A 22,578-nucleotide genomic window follows, 5' to 3' on the forward strand; every position below is an offset into this window, starting at 1 on the left:
AAGAAAATACCAACCAGCACCATTTTATTATTTAATTCTTGTAAGATCTGGTGAACATTTAAATGGCATCCGCAGTAGAGCAATCCCTTTCAAACCGAGCGAGGTGGCGCAGTGGTTAGCACACTGGACTCGCATTCGGGAGGACGACGGTTCAATCCCGTCTCCGGCCATCCTGATTTAGGTTTTCCGTGATTTCCCTAAATCGTTTCAGGCGAATGCCGAGATGGTTACTTTGAAAGGGCACGGCCGATTTCCTTCCCAATCCTTCCCTAACCCGAGCTTGCGCTCCGTCTCTAATGACCTCGTTGTCAACGGGACGTTAAACACTAACCACCACCAATCCCTTTCAAACACAAACTGTGATTTACTAAGAATACTACTGTCACTAAGGTGGGATACTACTCTAGTATACATCACTGTCTAAAAAATTTTGGAGAATGATTTCAGCAGAAAAACAGGTCTGCAGTTATTCACATCTGTGTCACCACCTTTCTTAAAGAGGGGTTTAACACCGACATCTTCCAGTCCCTCTGGAAAAATGCCTCAGTTAGTGAAGCATTACATATTAATGAAGCATTACATATTTCTGATAAGGCTGGGCTTATTGCATGGAAACAAATGTTTAGTACTCTATCAGAAACACCTTCAAAACCATATGTGTTTCTAATTTTGAGACAATGTATAATTTTATTAATTTCAGAAGCTGGTGACACGTCCATATGATTGAATATGTTTAAAAAGGAATTTGTTCGTCGGGATTACACGGATGTTGTGGAACGGGGTATTGCGCCACGATTAAGAATAGGGAGTGTCATTAAGGTAAGTAAGAATTACGAAAAGGTCTACACTATAGTCCTGAGGCAGTTACTGCCTGGTAGTTTCGAAAAAAACACGTAATTATTTACCGCCAGTTCGCAGATGTCAGTGGACACACATAATCCCACACAGAATTTGGAGTTTAGTAGAATGAAAACAGAAATGGAGTAAAATTAACGTAGCGCTACTCAATCTGCATAATGACTCCGAGGAGAAGTGTGTGTACACACTGGTGTTAGCCTTTCAACAGCGCGGGTAATGGCCACTGTTGGTGGAGAAAGTGGCACCTGCATGGCAGTATCATGTCGATACTTCTATCACTGTTGCTGTGTGGGCTACTGTGGGAGTCAGCACCGACACAAACAAGAAAGGAGAGAAGTTGCGGTGGCTGATGGCAGGAATCCAAAATGATCTATACACGTCACATGCTGATTAATAGGATACTTTGTTTTTGAAAGGAAAAACATAACTTCTCGTTATGAAGTGGCTACCTGTACTTCTTCCTCCTAAATGCAGTTGCTTAATATACACTACTACCACTCGCAGAACGCAGGCTATGTATCATTTCCCGTTACTCAGAACTGATGTTCTCGAAGTCTGCGAGCGAACTGGGCCGACCAGCGAGGTGTGGCGCTGCCCGCTCCTTCCATTGGCGCGTGGGTTAGCGCCTTCTTGGTGTTGTTTTGAAGCGCTACAGAGTTCGGTTCACAGTCGTTGCTTTAGGACTGCAAAATGGTGGCGGTGTCTTTCCTATCCCTACATGCTTCTCTATGGCACACATGTGTGTGCGTCACAATAGGGATAATTAAGATCTATTTTTCTTCAGGGATATACTTTCAATAAACTGCCAACGTGTTTCGGAATTTTTTTATAACCCTAGGCGAGGAAGAATGAGAGAAAGCTAGAAGGCGTTGTTATATACTTATATGTTTATCTCCAGTATTGAGTTGAAAATAACACCTCAATCAGTATAAGGAAAGGGAGGCACACACATGAGTCAATTCTACTGCTGTTAGTGCGAAACACGTATGAGTCAATTCTCCTGCTATTAACGTGAAACAAACTGCACAATACGGATAAGAATATGAAACTGAAATGCACTTATAAATATATACCATCACAAGAGAATTGCTAAAACCCCGCCTAGCTAGCCGCGCGTTCTAACGCGCTGCTTCCAGAGTGGGAAGGCGTGCCGGTCCCTGGCAAGAATCTTCCTGGCGGATTTGTGTCGAGGTCCGGTGTGACGGCCAGCCTGTGTATGGTTTTTGAGGCGGTTATTCATCTACCTCGGCGAATGCGGGCTGGTTCCCCTTATTCCGCCCCAGTTACATTGTGTCGGCGATTGCTGCGCAAACACTGTTTCCACGTACGCGTACACCATATACAGGGTGTTACAAAAAGGTACGGCCAAACTTTCAGGAAACATTCCTCACACACAAAGAAAGAAAATATGTTATGTGGACATGTGTCCGGAAACGCTTACTTTCCGTGTTAGAACTCATTTTATTACTTCTCTTCAAATCACATTAATCATGGAATGGAAACACACAGCAACAGAATATACCAACGTGACTTCAAACACTGTTACAGGAAATGTTCAAAATGTCCTCCGTTAGCAAGGATACATGCATCCACACTCCGTGGCACGGAATCCTTGATGCGCTGATGCAGCCCTGGAGAAAGGCGTATTGTATCACAGCCGTCCACAATGCGAGCACGAAGAGTCTCTACATTTGGTACCGGGGTTGCGTAGACAAGAGCTTTCAAATGCCCCCATAAATGAAAGTCAAGAAGGTTGAGGTCAGGAGAGCGTGGAGGCCATGGAATTGGTCCGCCTCTACCAATCCATCGGTCACCGAATCTGTTGTTGAGAAGCGTACGAACACTTCGACTGAAATGTGCAGCAGCTCCATCGTGCATGAACCACATGTTGTATCGTACTTCTAAAGGCACATGTTCTAGCAGCAGAGGTAGAGTATCCCGTATGAAATCACGACAACGTGCTCCATTGAGCGTAGGTGGAAGAACATGGGGACTAATCAAGACATCACCAACAATGCCTGCCCAAACGTTCACAGAAAATCTGTGTTGTTGATGTGATTGCACCGAAGTCAACATTACCTTCCTTCAATTGGGCTAACTGGCGGTGAATCGAGGAAGTACAGTACATACTAACGAAACTAAAATCAGCTCTAACACGGAAATTAAGCGTTTCCAGACACATGTCCACATAACATCTTTTCTTTATTTGGGTGTGAGGAATGTTTCCTGAAAGTTTGGCAGTACCTTTTTGTAACAGCCTGTATATTCTACCTCGCAAACGCTTGGGTTTATACTCGTCTGGTATGAGGGGGTCCACTGGGGGCTGAACCGCACAATAACGCTGGGTTCGGAGTGGAGTGGCGGTAGGGTGGGTGGAATGATGTGGCCAGTTGTGGCGTTGTGAGCCACTGAGGGCTTCCGCGGGATGAAGACTCTCCGTCGTTTCTAGGTCTCCGGTTTAATACAATAAAATGCAGTACAATTACTAAAAGGTTTAAAGCAGTACAGATATCATGCAGGAGACGAGGAATGGAATCGCAATTGGACGTGACAGAGTGGAGGGTAACATTTCGGACTGAGAATTTATTTTGGTCGTTTTTTTCTTCAGTTGTCTCAGATACAAGGATCGATGGACAGATGATTTTTCAAAACTACTGGAGCTGTCATATTTTTGAGCTTCGAGAAAGCGCTTCAATCCATTGTAAGTACCGAGAGAAGATGCACTCCAACGTTAAAAGAACGACGTGGAATAGCGTCAACAAACTACAAAAAGTTTCCAGGGTCATTGCCCTCTGTCTTCAGTGGTGCAGGACGGCGTTGGATGCAGACAGAGCGTTGGTGTATTAGCGGTATTCAGAAGCACGATCTGGCGACAGAACATTAGACGGCCAGCCATTCTGCTGCGCGGTAACTGCTGAGCAAACACGGCCTGCTCGCCGTCACGCGGCGCGGTGTTTGGATCTCTGCCAAGTTGACACAGCGATATTAAAGCTGCGCCCCAGCGCTCTGTGTATATATGCCTGTACTCGCCCACTGAATTCACCACACACACACACACACACACACACACACACACACACACACACTCTTTGAATACTGAGAAGCCAGAAAATTATTAATTTTGGAATAGGAATAGCCTAGTCTTTTTCTTAAACTTTTGCCCGCATCTCGTGGTCGTGCGGTAGCGTTCTCGCTTCCCACGCCCGGGTTCCCGGGTTCGATTCCCGGCGGGGTCAGGGATTTTTCTCTGCCTCGTGATGGCTGGGTGTTGTGTGCTGTCCTTAGGTTAGTTAGGTTTAAGTAGTTCTAAGTTCTAGGGGACTGATGACCATAGATGTTAAGTCCCATAGTGCTCAGAGCCAGTCTTAAACTTTTACGTCATCTCGACGACGAAAGTCTTCATACGCCGTAACTACGGACAAACTTGGCGTAGTACCTGTAAAGTACTACATGGTAAGGTATCAAAGAGGGTAGAGTTTAAGTTGTAATGTGAAACAGTGGCTGTGTCTTGCAATAAAGAAGAGTGCGCACGTCCATTTATCAAGACCATTACTGTTACAAGGCGAAATTCCATCATGGATCGCTAATATTAAATGTCCCTAAAACAGTGATCGTATGAAACATGTACTCAAGAAGATATTGATTAAAACTTCCAAAATTGAATCATTCAGCTAAAAGAGCTAATTACTAATTTCAGATGCTACAACATTTCCTTTGGCCGGGAAGTTAATCATTATGCTGTTTTCTTTTCCCTAGCGTTTGTCTCGTCTAGTACAGAGTCCGCTTTTTGAGGATATTGCAGTTATTTGAGAAATTATATTAAGTTTGAGGGAGGATGCCCTTCATGACGCCACAATCGTCAGGCTCACCTAAGATGAACGTAGTTGTGTGTGCTATTGTATTTTAACTGTCTGTGTATTCTCTGAGGTGGGGGTTGGGGACCTGCCCAGCATCTGCCTAAACCGTCGGAAACCACCTAAAAACCACACTCAGGCTGGTCGGTGTACCAGCCCATGGTCATTAATCAACAGCGTGAAATCGCTCCAGGCTGGCCCATTTCCATGCATTACAAGCTAGCGTGCAGCGCATTACATTATACTAGCGGATCACGATCTAAGTACACACTGCATCATTTCATCAAAATCTCCGTTTGGAATAAGACTACGTGTCTAATCTTTAAATACAGTGACCAAATATTGAATTCGTATCTACAGACAAGGAAAAGGAACTACCAACTTATAGTTTGCAGTTTTGTTACGTCTATATGTTAGGTTGTTTGTACAACCACAGCTCAAACAAAAATGAAAGGATTATCTTTAATTGCGGACAACCGCAGCCAAATGTCCACGTTTTATATGAAGGCAATAAACACCGCTCTGGCTGTAGAAGGTTTATGAAAATCAGGCTCGGGTTCGTGTCTACTACGTTATTTAACTCTTTTCTTGAAGCATCTACCCGTCCTTCACGTTAGTGATAAAACTAAAACCCGCGTGAAAGACGGAGAGAGGTTTCAAGAAAAGGTTAAATAATGTTATAGACGCAATTACTTCATCTGAGGATGCCCCTAAACTGACGTGAAACCGACCGTGGCTTTAATAAACTTCTGCAGCCAGGGCGGTGTTTGTTAACTTCATATAAAAACCGAATAGATTTTGATATAAGGTTCACTGAAACAGCAAGTTTAATTTTATTTTGTATACAAGCATCGTATCACCGTGAATGGACTACAGAATACAAAAATATTTTCATTTACCGTACTTTGACAGGGGCAAACCCCTGTCGTAAGATTACATTTAACAACAACTGGCCGCACCGTGCGTATTTGCAACTGACTCCCAACTGCTGCAGTTATAAAAATGAACGACCGTGCTTCCTTAAAATAAGAAGCCTACATTTCACATTAACAGATATGGTTCTAAATTCCTTGAACAGCGAAACCAACGTACAAACTAAAATTATTTACAACACACATTAGATTTCTCCCATGTATTTCCTTTGGAAGTTTAAAATACGTCACTAATTGATGTATCTTCCGACAATGTGTTAACAGTTACAATAATTTCGACAATTTTTTGTCGTAATAATAGATACTTTGAGAAACTACTTCCATGATTTTTGTATTTGTTGAGTAGAAAGTTTTGTTATTAATGTCCATACGTAATAGCCACGTGTACTGAAACAAGCATTTGTGTAAAATTTTTGTGATACGTTATACAAGGCTGTTGTTTCTCATCTCCTGTGTTAAATATCCATTTATATTATTTAGTGAGAAGTTACTTCCAACAAATGGGTTGCGTGACAGTAGGAGGAAGGATAATCGAAAATAAAAAATTTGCTGGTGACATGGCATGACAAAAAAATGTTAAATGCATTTATAATACGTTAAAACGAATGGACACCAGCTGCAAAGAATATGGAATGAGAATGAGTGTAAGAAGACTAAGTCGATGCCTTATACAAAGAAATCAAGGAAGGTAAGAGTGACAAGTGACAAGTCACTAAGCTTAGGATGAGGAGGAGGAGGAGGAGGAGATTAGTGTTTAACGTCCCGTCGACAACGAGGTCATTAGAGACGGAGCGCAAGCTCGGGTGAGGGAAGGATGGGGAAGGAAATCGACCGTGCCCTTTCAAAGGAACCATCCCGGGATTTGCCTGAAGCGATTTAGGGAAATCACGGAAAACCTAAATCAGGATGGCCGGAGACGGGATTGAACCTATAAGCTTAGGTACGTATGATGCACTAAGTTTTACGTAAGGAAAAGCGTTTTCTGTTGTCCATTAAATAAACTATTAAAGAAAAATTTGTGGTTGGAACGTATGCCTGTATGATGCTGAAACATTATAATTGCGATGGAGAAAGAGGAAATTCTTAGATTGTTTAGAGACGTGGATTTGGGAAAGATCGATCGTGTGAAATGAGCAGATGAAAAAGAGAATTCTGTTTTGCTACAGAAGGAGAATAAGAAATGAGGAATCCTGGAAACAATGAATAGCAGCAAAATGAAACAGGCTAGGAGACTAGATGAGAAGAAACTGCAAAATAAAGGATGCAGTGATTGCTGGAACCTGATAGGAATAAGGCGTACTGGAAGTGCAGTAATTGACATGGTCATCGTTATTATTATAATCTTTACTACGCGAACCTGGGAGTCTAGTGGTAAAGCGCATGCTTGGAAACCGAAACTTTGCAAGATTGTCTCCCGTTCGGACCATTAAATATTTAATTACTGGATGTTGGAAATTTGTTGTAAGTTCCTATGGGACGACAGTGCTGAGGTCATCAGGCCCTAGGCTTACACACTACTTAGTCTAACTTAAACTAACTTACACCAAGAAAAACACACACACCCATGCCCGAGAGAGGACTCGAGCCTGCGACGGGAGAAGCCTCGCAAACGGTGGAAATGTGCCTGAGGCCGCGCGACTACTCCGCGTGGCCTATTTCATTACTGAGATAGGACGTTCAGGCACAATGAATAAATATTATCATCATCATCATCATTAATAGTTCTGTATTGTAATAGGATCCACAACGTTCTATGAGCATATTGTTTTCCTTTGTGCTTATTAATGTAGTTCTGTCAAAAAATGAAGCTGTTGTGAGTAGTCTTGAAATTTCAAAAAGCAGAGAGAAATACGATCTATAGAATATCTCCAGATCCACGAAGGCCAAAATGTCCCACGAATTTCAAACTAAGGGGGAGATAGCATGTAGGGTTCAGTCAGACGTGTTAAGTTGCTTGCAAAGCTTTTCGAGATTTTTTTTCTTTCCTGTGATTATCTTCTCGAGCTGAGGAAATGTGTTTCACAAAAGTGGCATCCTCATGGATAGACTTTTGTTGCTGCCTGTTTGTAAAAGTGCACATAGCGTGCTGATGTATCTGATCGAATCAGACAAAAAGTAGTGTTTATCAATATCACCGGAAAACACCAGCGAGAGACTGTAAATGTCTGATAATACATGTCATTCCTTAATGAAACTAAAACTGTAAGGAACCATTGTTACTTACAAGCCGGCCGGAGTGGCCGTGCGGTTATAGTCGCTACAGTCTGGAGCCGAGCGACCGCTCCGGTCGCAGGTTCGAATCCTGCCTCGGGCATGGATGTGTGTGATGTCCTTAGGTTAGTTAGGTTTAAGTAGTTCTAAGTTCTATGGGACTGATGACCTCAGCAGTTAAGTCCCATAGTGCTCAGAGCCATTTGAACCATTTGAACAGTGCTCATCCACACACGGTACGTGTCTCCATGAACTGTCTACATGACGTAGAGCAAGGTCCCCATATCTGTCAAAAAATGGGTCAAATGACTGAGCACTATGGGACTCAACTGCTGTGGTCATAAGTCCCCTAGAACTTAGAACTACTTAAACATAACTAACCTAAGGACATCACATACATCCATGCCCGAGGCAGGATTCGAACCTGCGAACGTAGCGGTCGTGCGGTTCCAGACTGCAGCGCCTTTAACCGCTCGGTCACTCCGGCCGGCTCCCCATATCTGTCTGTGATACAACATGAACGGGAGCAGCTCGGACGTCAACTTCGTCCCATTGCCAACATCCAGGATACCAAGGGCCAGTTACAACAATTATAGGACGGAATGCATTCAGGGAGTATTCAACATCTTTATGACATGTTTACAAACCAAATAAGTCTATGCGTCGAGGCTAGAAAGTGTGCACCGTCATACAGATGAGTGCGAGGCGAACGAGGAACACCGGCCATGGCGCGTACGTCACAGAAGGTCGCACTACAGGTCTTCCAGGTGCCAACAGCAGGCTCCGTTGGGGAGTGAGTTACTATTTTGGACGAGTTTAATAATTCTAGACTACGCGTTTGAATGCATACAAGCTCTCAATAGCACACATAGAGTTAAGACCTTTAGTGGGTACCTTTTCAATTCCGTGGACACCGCACACTTCCTCGAAGTGCGGCGGACAAGCCGACTAGGGCGACGTCACAAGTTCGTTGGAGGGCCCGTATATTTTGTGGGGCCCGGGTAAGTGGGCTGATGCAGCAAAGTTCTTCGTTAATTTGACTCGATTCTGTGATCACTGAAATTCTATCAGACACCGTCTCACTATGTGAAGTTTCATTCCTTTTCCCTCTCTCCTTCTGGGTGCTTCAACTTTTTAGTTCAAATGTCTGAGCACTATGGGACTTAACATCTGAGGTCATCAGTCCCCAGAACTGAGATCTACTTGAACCTAACTAACCTAAAGACATCACACACATCCATGCCCGAGGCAGGATTCGAACCTGCGACCGTAGCGGTCTCGCGGTTCCAGACTGAAGCGCCTAGAACCGCTCGACCACACCAGCCGGCCAACTTTTTAGTCAGGCAGTGCATATATTTGCATTTATTGGACATATAATCAAACGGAATCACTACTCACTCCGTTGGCACTGAAAGGAATTCATGAGGTTTTGTTAAGGTATTGGAAATGCTTCCTTGTTCAAGGTGACCGAATAGAGTGTAAGTTAAATAGTAGGTAGCATGTTTCGATTAAATTTCTTTGGTAACAACGAGAACAACAGCACTATTGTATCGAAAAACTTCTAAGTTTTCCATTAATGAGAAAATCGTTCCTAACACGTTTGTCGAGCTAACTTCCGATAGCCATTACTATTTTTTGCAGTTTTCTTGTGTTTCACAGTACTTTACACAAATCATTGAATTTGGCCACTTTGTCTGAAAATAGATTTCAACTCGCCTCCTAAGAGGGTTCCAAACCCTACTGGTATTTTGCGTAGTGGATAACATGATTCCACACATTACACTTCGTCATTATCAAATGTTGAAGAAATTTTAGACCTGACGTAATGCCCCAGAAAGAATCCTTTTTGTTTACAACGAGTGAGCTTGAAGGCTGAGGAACTGGTCTACCAAAATCCATACAGTTGCTAGGTTACATTGTGTTAAGATGTGCTTACTGGAATGTGGAGAATCACTATCGTGCATGAAGTACATCATACGAAAGACTGCTAGTGGTCTCTCAGAGTAATCAGCCATTGTGACGTGCAAGGAGCGTTTGCAGTTCGCCCTAATAAATGAATATGACATATACCGCTGCAACAGTTGGTAATCGGCAGTATCGGATATGATATTCAGATTCAGTGCAGTGTGATATTTTAGTTGTCGCCTGGTAGTTGAACAAGTGGACACCTCACAATATTTATGATTGAACAACATGTACATTGTTTCTTTCTACTGATTTTTGTGTATTTTAAACTAATTTTCGTCTTATTGGGTCATCTTCAGAAAACAACTAACTAAAATCTAAAAGGGACACGAGTTTTAAGGTAACCAGACTTATAAGCAAAAATACAATCCACTTGCTTAGAGCGTTGTGCATCAAACTTCGTTCTAACGTTGAAATTATAATAGTTCATGACGTTTCTATTAACATTTAAGACGTAAATGTGAGTGAGGGAACTGCTACAGTTGACTGTCTCGCCCTACGGGCGAAGTGGATGTTTCGAACTTCATCTTTAAGAATATGATCCCACTGCCTTAACGTTAGCGCTAGCCCGCTCAGTCGACGAGGAATATCATGCACTACTTCAAGTGCCCGGTAAAACACATTTGATAATGTAATGCCACTGTCGAATCCAGGTGGAAACATAACTTCTTTAACGATAAATCGGGCTTCCGTCATTTCTGATGGCTAATTTTTTCAGTAACGTAGTTGTAATCCACATACGAAGACAAGTATGTGCGGTGCTCAAATCATTCCATCACTGACCGTAAATATTTATCGTCAACTGAGCTACTGTTAGTGTATCTGTCTAATACCCTGAAGAGCCAAAGAAACTGGTACACCTGCCTAAAATCTATGGCTCCCTCGAACACGCAGAAGTGCCGCAACACGACGTTGCATGGACTCGAATAATGTCTGAAGTAGTGCTGGAGGGAATTGTCACCACGAATCCTGCAGGGCTGTTCATAAATCCGTAGGCGTACAGGGCGGTGGAGATAACTACTGAACATCACGTTGCAAGGCATCCCAGATATGCTCAATAACGTTCATGTCTGGGGAGTTTGGTGGCTAGCGGAAGTGTTTCAACACAGAAGAGTGTTCCTGGAGCCACTCTGTAGGAATTCCGGACGTGTGGGATGTCGCATTGTCTAATGGAATTGCCCAAGTCCGTCGGAATGCCCAACGGACATGAATGGATGCAGTTGATCAGACAGGATGCTTACATACGTGTCACCTGTCACAGTCGTATTTAGACGTATCATGGGTCCCATGTCACTCCAACTGCACGTCAGACACCATTACAGAGCTTCCACCAGCTTGAACAAGCCCCTGCTGACATGCAGGGCATATGGGTTCATGAGGTTGGCTCCATACCTGCACACGCCCTGTCCCTCTATACAATTTAAATCGAGACTCATCCGACCAGGAAACATGTTTCCAGTCGTCAACAGTTCAATGTTGGTGTTGACGGGCCCAGGCAAGGCGTGTCGTGCAGTCACCAAGGGTACACGTGTTGGCTTTCGGCTCTGGCAGCCCATATCGATGATGTTTCGTTGAATGGTTCGCACGCTGACAGTTGCTGATGCCCCAGCATTGAAATCTGCAGCAATATTCGGAAGGATTCCACTCTTGTCACACTGAACGATTCTCTTCAGTCGTCGTTGGTCCCGTTCTTGGAGGATCTTTTTCTGGTCGCAGTGATGTTGGAATTTTGATGTTTTGACACATTCCTGATATTGACGGTACACTCGTGAAATGGTCGTATGGGAAAAATCCCCACTTCTTCGCAATCTTGGAGAAGCTGTAACGACATGTACAACTCACTTAAATCTTGATAACCGACAGTTGTAGCAGCCGTACTCGATCTATCAACTGCGACAGATTTGTTGTAGCCGGCCGCAGTGGTCGAGCTATTCTAGGCTCTGAAGTCTGGAACCGCGCTGCTGCTAAGGTCGCAGGTTCGAATCCTGCCTCGGGCACAGATATGTGTGACGTCCTTAGGTTAGGTTTAAGTAGTTCTAAGTTCTAGGCGACTGATGACCTCAGATGTTAAGTTCAATAGTGCTCAGAGCCATTTGCACCAATTTTAGATTTGTTGTCTTTATAGGCGTTGCCGACCGCAGCACCATATTTTGCCTGTTTATATGTCTCTGTATTTGAATACAGGTGTCTATACCTGTTTCTTTTGCTCTTCAGTGTGTAACAATGTGGGGTTTCTTCATAGTGGTCATCGCAGCCATAAATTTATTAACTGAAGGTGGCATTTACCCAATAATACTCAGTTTATTTGGGGGTCTTCTTCGTTCCACAAAAAGATAAAGACTTAAAAAAAGAGCAACATTCAACAAGTATATGGCTTTCAAATGTCGAAATAGTGCATCAATAACTGATCCAACAGGTAGCCAAAAGACTTTGGTTATTCCTTCAACATTTTTTGTGTGATTAGAGCAATACATCCGAGGGTACGCAGTGTAATACAAAATGCGGGTAAGAGAGATATGGTTTCTGTCTGAAATAGTAAACGGAATGAACTTAGGTCGAAAGGGGGAATGATTGTATGGATCCACAAGTGCAACCAGTCCGTCATACAGACGGTCGTAGACCCAGTAACGATATCATGAAATGGAAAGGTTACTGAAGTTCAAAATACAGTCACTACTGTGCAGACCTAAGAAATCATACTGATTTTTATTCAACGATTCACTGTGAAGTGCGTAGCAGAAGGCGCATTATATTGAGTAACATATTCAGGTTTCGGCAATGGAGCGTGGGGAAAATGACTGCACTCTCTAGTGAGAGCCATAATTTGTCTAATTTCTTGTGCATGATCTACAGACAGTAAATTAGAAGTGGACCAACAAATAACCATAGATTCTGTCCTGAATTATATTTTTGATAAGGTGCTTCTCAAGAGATATGCTGCGTTTTCCTTCGAGAGTCTGCTAGCTTAGTTGTTTCAACATCTGTGTTACATTCTCATGCCAATCAGACAACCAAGTGATTATTCGCTCTGCCCTTACTCGTATAAGCCCGATCTCCTGTTGGCCAAATGTTACATGGGTCACGTACACTTTAACATCATGCAGTTACGGGACGTCCAAGTCCTTCGTACATAAACATAAATTTCCCAGTATCCTCCCAAATAACTTGCTTTATCTCGAAACAAGTCGGTCCATCGGAGTTTGTTAATCAACTCAACAACTGGTTTCATGTAATGCCACTTACGACAACCTAATAGGCGAAAGATGAGAACGGTCATCATAAATGACACAAATAATAGCATGAGATCTATCAATAATACGTTATGCATGCTCCCACCGTGGTTATGAGGCTGGGGTTAATCAACTTTAATTAAACAAAGAAAATGAGTTCGAAGGCACTAATTTTCAGCACTCCCTCGTATCTTTCTAATTGAATTATTAATACGTAATGATGGTGACATCGACGAGTGAACTGATGATTGAATGAAGTGGCTTTTGGGCTCCATCAGTAGGCTTTAATTCATACTGAAATGTAGACAATGTCTCATATTGGCTCCATTAAACAATGAAGCAAGAAAGAGAAGTGACCAGTTCGACGTCTCTGAGTCTCGTACGGGATTTTTCGGAAGTAAGTTTATGGAAGATTTGATGGGACCAAATTGCTTAGATCATCGGTCCCCAGAAGTTGTTCGGCTTTTGCCTGTTGTACACTTCGTGAATGGAAGCTTGTTCACACGTCTCCTCAGAATTCTTTTGATTCCTCGGATCTCACATACGTACTCTGTATATTTTATTACAAGCTGGTTAACTTACTACTTCAAGCACCTGGATTGTGCGATTACTTCAGATAATGTGTATCTCTGTGTGCATGTTGTGATCACTGCTATACGCTTGCACCTTTCTTAGTAGTTTACCAGCTGGCACTTTTTGTTTTTCATTATTTATATTTATCTTAACGATTTGTTAATGATATCATCTTCACGATCCCTGAAAAGGTTTCTGGCAGAATGTGTAAGGGTATCTCAAATGAAAACGAGACAATATATGTAACGAGAATGGCGCGGAAGTTGGTAAAGAAAGTAGATACATGCACAGGAGTGCCCTCTATTGCAGATCAGAAGGAACAACGCGAACGTTCGCCGCAGTGCCATTTGCTGATTGCTGCGGAATAATCTTGCGCCTTCCACTGTCCGTTGCGGGCCGCAAGACATTGTGTGAAACGTTTTCCTAGGCACGGAGCGGTGGGTGTTGGAACGTAAAATGTTTAAGTGGTGTTTTTTTTAATAATTTGACGACTGTACATGGAGTGACACAAGAGATACCTTCTGACACTCTTTAATTTAATGAAAAATTTCTGTCATTGAAATAGGAAAATACGTAGGCTTTTAATAGAAGTTCATTGTTAGGGCTACTGAATACATATCACGCCATATCTCCTCTATTAAGAGTTGTGCAACAACATTATTTTATAATTCCCTTCAGCAGCGTATTTTGATAGCGTGTGCAATGTTTCTGGCCAGTAGAGCCACTAACAGTGTAGTAATCAATTAAAATCTCACGTATGCGGCAGAACTTTTACCAAACCAACATCTGAAATGCAGTAAGCGGTAAACTTTCTCCCTTTACATTTTTTACGGCCGGTGAAAGCGAGAAAAAATTTCGGAAAGGTTTGGAATTATTTTTAGAGGTTACTCGAAGTCGACTGGTGCTATAGTTTTTGCCAGACGAGAGCAGTATTATGTGGTTCATTGGGACGACGCGAGGTCCAGCGTGGTGCGAGGAGCATTTGCTAGACGCGGTGCAATGCGTCGTGAAGTAGTAGTGGAGGCGAGAAAAGCCAAACATTAAGCGTAGTGCTCGATCTAAAAATCTGTTAATGGTGGCAGTCCGAAAGTATATGGAAGTTACGGAAGAGAAGGGAGACTGTATATTATTGCGAAGACTACGTTCTTACATCGTCAAGAAGAAGGAGTGTTAAACGTTTTAGTTAAAAAAAAACATTTCCTCCACGATGCGGATGAATTTCAGTCGCCGAAGTATAAGAAATTAATAGACTACCCAAGGAATACATGACAGTCTCGGTTGGTGTCTGCGGTTGCGCCAAAGCTGAGGGAGGCACTGAGATGAGCAGATTCATTAATTACTTCAACGGGGAGAATTTTAATCGGCGTTCTCAATAACGCTCACAATAGCAACAATATCGAATTCACTGTAACTATGGTTAAAGGCTCAGTACATATTTACAAATGTATTACACTAGACGCAATAAAACTTATTTCATCTTACCTGTTTGATTCATTTTTCTGCCAACTTCTGCCTCAAAGTAGTATTTTTATTTCGTTTGCCAACTCGGCGTCAGCCATGGTTCACAAAATATGCTGGTCAAGTAAACTGCTCATCCTCTGAAGCATAGAAGCCGTCAGCCGACATTTCTCGTGAACGTTTCAAAATTAATCATATCGGAAGAATTGGCTTCTCTGTTGCTTACCGTGTCTGCGAAACAAATACTTTAGCTGTCGCCTAGAAGTTGCTGCTGCTCATTTCGACTTCCCGAATTCGTCAAACCAAGCAAATCACTGTGACGAGTCGGTCGGACTCCTCCTGAAGCACACGTGTGTTTTCTGCAGGTAGGGCCCGCAGCCGCATTGTGTTACCCGCGCCCTAGGAAAACGATCTGGCATGTCTGCATTGTGCGAGTGGGGAGCACAGTCTCCCACTAAATTCACGCAGCATGTTGCGCGAAAGTCCCGCAACCGCGGAAATACGTGCTCGACATGGCATCAGTGAGCCGTGTGTGAGTCAGACTTCTCTATGGTAGCTGGGAAGCAGGAACTCTGAACTGTAGCACCGTTTTTGACTTTGGAAGGAGTGTCAGGAAAGGAAAATCATATCCAAACGTCTGTTGTGTGTAGCGAACATAGTATGTCACGTGTGCGTGTGTAGTAAACGGTTTAGAGCAGGGCTATGAGACAAATGAGACAAATGAGACAAATGATACAAATGAGACAAATGATACAAATGATACAAATGAAACAAATGATACAAATGAAACAAATGAAACAAATGAAACAAATGAAACAACCTGAAGATCTCTATTAACACCTCTAATAAATATGGCAAGCTGCGCTGTTCCAGTGATATCAACACCTTCATGCAGATCTGGAGAATACGCCATAAAATCTTTACAGATATTTGCAAGCCAGCTCTGGACGTCGTCTGCCGTGTCCTGTATGCGACGCATAATGGTCATGTTAGATAATGGTACAATTTGAAACTGTTCAACTTGAGATGGACACAAATGTTCCGCTACAACTACCAAACATTCTTTTATTAAATCGCCATCGGTTAAGGGGCGCAGGGACTTTGCTAAAAGCAAAGCAATTTTGTAACCCACTCAGAGCTGCCTCAGTTGCTTTTTCTTCGCAGTCCAGATCTTCTTCAGATAGCTTCCTTTTGAGTTTAATAACTTCCTGTGCACGATCTGGTCAATCACATTTTCCATGTCCGTAGTCTTTCACGTGGTACGACATATAATGTCGTTGCAAATTAAATTTCGTAAAAGAATTCAGCGTTTTGTGACATACTAAACATTTTGCAACACCATCTTTTTCTGTGAACAGATACAATTCCTCCCAATGGGGGTTGAACTGCGAAAGCATGGTTGGGGTTACACAACGGCGACTTCACATGATTCTTAACCAACGAAGTGACTGTTAAGAGCTGATCGTAGTACCTTAAACGTTACACAGTCGGTGCGAATTCAATAGGCACGCTGCGGCCCTATTCAAACATGCGCGCGTATTTCCCCTCCCTCCGTACTCAGCGACCTCGCACCTGCTCGCGAGCACGTGCCTGAGCAGACGCGAGTACTCGCGCTCAAAACCGGCCAGTTGTTAAGCCCTGATTTAGAGGAAGTCGGGTGTCATTGAAAGACAGCAGTCGGTGAGGACAAGCTTACCGTGTCATTATCCCTCCCGTCACTGCTCCGGGGGATGCTTCTCAGCTTCGAAGAATAGCAGTCAGTCTTCGTGTTTGGGTCGCTGACTGGATAACTTGGTAAAGTAGAGGGATCCAAACACTTTATGCTTCAAATCTTCTGGCTTGTTTTTCTTCTTATCTCAACCCAACCCGTAAACACGAACAGAATATTAAAGGTTTTGTCTCCGAAATTTTGATAGGTCAGGGATTGTGGCGGGGATGAAATGCCTTCAAATAATTAACACAGATATTAGATGTCTCTTATGTATACATAAGTTTTGCGTGTTTCGGTTAATTTCTATGACAAAGCAGAAGCAGCCAGGCGAAGCAATATTCATCTTCCTCATCTAGATGCTGAACTTAACTACATGCTATTGTAGCAGTAATATCTTCAGAAAGACTGATGAATCCCCTATAACTGGGTCAAAAATATGCGAGTACATATCAAGGTGGAGTACAAGTTCCACACCACTCTGTAACGGACTCGCCCAACGATATCACGCAGTCGTACACACACTGTATCAGGTATTTGACTAGCAGTCATCCATCTGCCAAAGTCCCACTGCTACATCTAGGCTCTAGAGCAAACAAGAGTTCCTATTAAATATACATGAAACAACGAAGCACTCGGTATGCATATATAAACACGCGCACGTATTACTTACGGTAATCATCACTACTAGACATCTGAGATAGCGTGGCTAACTTCCCAACACATGGTGTTATATCCACACGCCATCCCTCTGATTCCTTCAACGGTGATGGCGGATCATGAGCGTAGGAGTCTGAAAGTTCGGAAGAAACTGACTGAGTAGGAAAAAATATTATGCAAATTATAGGTGGAGGGGGAAGAAATGAAAGCAACGGATTCCGCCTGATGGGTCCGAAAGAATAGACATCACGCATTCATATAATTGATTCGCCTCAATGGGCAATGAATCCTCAACCTTCAGTGCGAATGCACAATATTTTTCGACCCCAGGCAAGAAACAAATTATCGAGCATTGAGGACACGGACGGGGCTGTGGATAGGAGGTGCTAGGTTGGAATATGTGTCGGACGGAGAGCTTGCCGAGATAGTCTGTGCATTTGCGATGAATGTGTCCCGATGGCGCAGTGGTTAACGCAACTGCCTAGTAAGCATGAAAACCCGTGCTCGGGTTTCGGTCTGTCACGTAATTTCACTCGTCGACACTGAGTCTGCATAAAGTCCCGATTCAGCTGATTTCATCAGTTCCTTCTCTTTCCGTTCCTTTCTCCCTGTCCTCCGTCGATTTACGTAATATACATCATTGCTGCGGACTCCGCGTTGTGTGTGTTATTCCGGACATATCACAAAGGAGAGACACCGCGTATTCATAAAAAAAAGAATATTGACACCCACCGTGTATAGATTATATACATACCAGGAATATTTTACGCCATGTCCCTGGCTCATATCTGTGGGACTCATCGAAAAATTAGCAATGAAACCAAAAAGTACATTGAAGTCCATGAATAATGAACAAAATAGACATTGAAGTGAAATAACTGCTACTTACGTGCAATATCCTCATCGTCCATTAATTCCGCATAATCGAGAAGGGATTGTGACGGACTCCCATCATTATCAACCCCTCTCCTCCAAGCGGGAGCTCTTACTAGCTTCGGCAGTATTACCATGTACTGATCGTCTCAGGAATGATGCTTCGACAGAGATTGGACTGACATGGATTGGAGCTCTTCAGCACTTATTGCGTATAGGTGGCACTCAGGATGCGCGCGTATCCGGTTTCGGGTGAACTTGTACTGAGAAATCATTTCTGTAGAAATCACCAGGCGTGCTACCACTTCCAACAAATTTACATGCATTGTGTTTCTCTGGAAATGGCTGCGTGGTGCTTCTGGAAAACGTTGAGTTACATTTTTTTCTTCACACTTGTCACTGAGTTGTGGCGCGAGGATACTTGCGTATTAAAATCTGTGTTTATTTGTCTGCTGGAAACTGTGGGTCAAAGGGACCTGGCTGGTCGCCTACAGACCACGACGTTCAGTAATGCTAATTCACCATCTTTCTCCGTTCCCCTTGTGGGCTTAGAACTACAGTAGAGGCAGTTAGGGGACAGATGTTATCTGTCCCGCATATGTAAATAACCCAACTGGCTTCAGTGCCATCAACCTCGGTGACTCCTCTACAAAATTACCCATGAAGCTATTAGCCACAACTTGAGAAATAGGACTTCCCATGGCTTTACCATAAATCTGTTCATTATGTTTTCACTATGGCATATTTTTTCATGTCAGCCAGAGTGTGTTTAAAGACGTTCCCTGAGATCCTATAGAACACTTCATCGACTGTATGAAGCACCTCATAGAGCACTAATGTTATGAATTATCGAGATGATGCTGAAGCAGACCACAACATTGTTGTCACAATGAGTGCAGTTCACAACCTCTACCACGTAGTAGTGGCATTTTATTGAAAACTGTTTTACACAGAAGCGCATATATCCGTTAGTGGTGGAAAATACTTTAAGGTGGGAAATTCAACATTTCGCAAGAATAATCGTAGAATTCTAATTTTAAACACGCTACTAATATGTTCTTATGTCACACCTGCAAAACAGTTCTATTACTGAACGTAAGACATCGAGGAGAGATGTATTTGAGTTAAAAAAGTTTATGCTATTATCCATCCATTATTAAGATTGTGAAGATGCATTTTCATATTATCAGTCGTTGCAGATATGTCTAGCTATGTTATGTAGTTTATTTTCAGTTGACATTGGTAAGATATTGACTGGAAATGTTATTAAAATTCAAGAAATACCGACTCTTCCTTATTACGTTCACCAGTGTCTGTCTAGATTGATAACTGCATTTTAACCGAGAATGTATTTTCTATTTCTCGTAGAAATTATGATGCGGGAAGACATTTCTGCCGCTTTGATCTGCTGCCTCCTTTTGTTGACTGTTGAATCGGTTTCTGGGACCAGATTTGATTTTGAGGGATCGCGGGAAACAATGGTTAAGAATGGAGCTAACTTATTCACATTTTACACCGGAAACATTTATTTGCTACATTTTGCCAGGATTATTTCAATATTGTTATTTACGGTTTATTTTCTTATTCTCTACAAATTTTACTACCTAAACCAGCCAATACATTATCAGCAGAAAAGATCAGTATAGACAAATTTATATTTCATATCCTGAATATATCTGCCATTCAGGAATCGTCGATGTCAACATAACGTCCTACGCAGTATTCAGTGTAACTTATGTTAGCAGTTGATGTTATTCGTCATTAGTAAAACTGAGAACATGCCTCCTGATGTACACACGTGAAACAGCGACCTTTTTTAAAGATTCTGCCAGTTTTGCTCGTTTGCACAGAATAATTGCCACCAATGAAACTAAAGCAGATTCGATACAATATTTGGTGTCAATGTCAGTATCTAGGTTTTCATCGATATACGATAATGTCGGAAAAGAATTTTATCGCACGATACTGATTATGTATTTTTCGGCTTTTTAACACGAAAGAATTTAAGTAGAGTAAAAGTCGAATTATGAAAACTGTGTCAGGTTCGCGTGAAGCAAATTTTGCTGACCACTGCCAGGAATAAAGGAAAATATTCCAAACACAACGAAAGTAAAGGCCTTGAATCAAACTGCATGCTTCACACACGTGTCATTGCTATATGTCCCACAATTTTTGCACTGAGAATTCAGATCTACTTTAATGAAATTGCTTCTTGTACGGTACATACTAATATTATGTTTTCTAAGTGTTAACTAGAATGCCCGAGTCATTGTCATATGATTGTAGCTCCAGATTTTCTCTTTTTAAAAAAAAAAATACCTTCACAAGAAACTTAAGTTACCTTGTAGAGTAAATATATGTATAATTAGTCGGAAACTATCTTATCTCCTCCTCCCTCTCCCCACCTCTTGTGGAGAATTTTGTATCTGAGAGATCACTGGCCTTAATAAGTACAAACATAACTGATTAATCTTCAGGTCTCTATTATTGTCCATGACTCAGCCCCTTGTACGTTATCCAGGAACCAAGGGATTTTACTCTTCTTCGGATTCTCCACAAATGTTTGCTATACTTGGAAGACTTTACTGTTGACTAATTGCTCTGATATACGCTAGTGTAGTGGCGAAAAAAAAATCACGACATGAAAAAGGAATCGTGCGACATAAACGAAAGTTGGTAGGTGTGTTTCTACATCTGAAAGATGATGCGTATTCAAATTTCGCGCCAGTCGCATCGGATTGACTCTAGTAGTGCCACTAGAAGGATGCATATGCCATTTAGTTTAATTATTCGCTGTAACCGTCTTGAGCGTTGGTTTCCTTTGAGACTGGACTTGGTGTGTTGATGATAGTCAAGAATGCCTTTAAGGCAACAAAGACGCCATTATCAATACCTCACTGAGTTAGAACGACGTCGTGTAATAGGGCTGTGAGAAGATTGATGTTTCTTCTGCGATGCTGTAGAAAGACGTGGCAGGAATGCAGTCACTGTACATGAACACTGGCAGCGGTGGTCACGAGATTGTACTGTCGAAAAATGACCGGGCTCCTGATGTCAACGTTGGAGTAGCTGGAGGGAAGACCATGCTATTCGGCGTATGGCTCTGGCGCACCGTATTGCATCTGCAGCAGCAATACAGTCTGAGCAGGAGTTGGCACCACAGTGATGCAGCGAACTGTTACAAATCGGTTACTTCAAGGACAGCTCCGAGTCACACGTGTTGTAGCGTGCATTCCACAGACCCCAAACCACCGCCAATTCCGACTTCAGTGGTATAAAGCGAGAGCTCATTGGAAGGCAGGGTGGATGTCTGCTGTATTTTCCGATGAAACCTGGTTCTACCTCGGTATCAGTGATGGTCGTGTGTTAATTAGAATGGGGTACGATTTCGTATGACACCAGGAGCACTCTCGTTGGTATGTCACGCACTCCTATTGCAAATTTGTACATGAATCTGTTGATTCGACCTGTTGTGCTGTTATTCATAAACAGAAGTACAGCGGGTGTTTTCTAACAGGATAACGTTCACCCACAAACCACTGTTGTAACTCAACATCCCAATCTTGCACATATGAGACATCATCGGACAACTCCAGCGTCATCCACAAACTACATGCACAAATATAATCCCTAATTTTCGTTGTTCTGCATTAAATAATTTTGGTGCCCCGATTTCTTTTCCTTCAGTGTATATTCTGTTAATGTATTTTCTTGAATCGTGAATCATAATTGTGCTCGATGCGAACCCTAAATTTTCTTCTACACAGCCAAACTACTTCAACATTTCACACAACAAACAGTTGTTTACTTTTAAAATATTAGCGTTGATCGACATGAAGTTCTTCAGATGTGGAAACAAACACTTGAGTATTCGACTTATTTGTACATATTGCTAGATTCTTCTCTCCCGGAATTTTGTAGTGTGAGACGACAGACGAAGTGCACGGAAGAAAGAGGTATGCGAAGCGGCCTATTGCAGCCGTATTGGCCGTCCCACACTGGCCATGTAAAAGTGAGAGGAAGTCACAGAGAACAATCAAATTGCATGCATGCATGTCCGAAGGATCACTGCATAGGACTTGTTAGCAACACGGGGACTGCAGTATCGTACTTATCCGCCGATACCAGGTAGCAACTTCAGTCAACATGTGCTCCCCCTGTACGGGAATTATACAATGCGTACGTGTGCAGGTTGTCAAGCATGAAAGACGATCTATCGAAGTTTGGGGCTGACCATGCGTCATAAGCGGCTAGTG

Source organism: Schistocerca piceifrons, chromosome X (genome assembly GCF_021461385.2).
Source record: "Schistocerca piceifrons isolate TAMUIC-IGC-003096 chromosome X, iqSchPice1.1, whole genome shotgun sequence".
NCBI classification, from domain to species: domain Eukaryota; kingdom Metazoa; phylum Arthropoda; class Insecta; order Orthoptera; family Acrididae; genus Schistocerca; species Schistocerca piceifrons.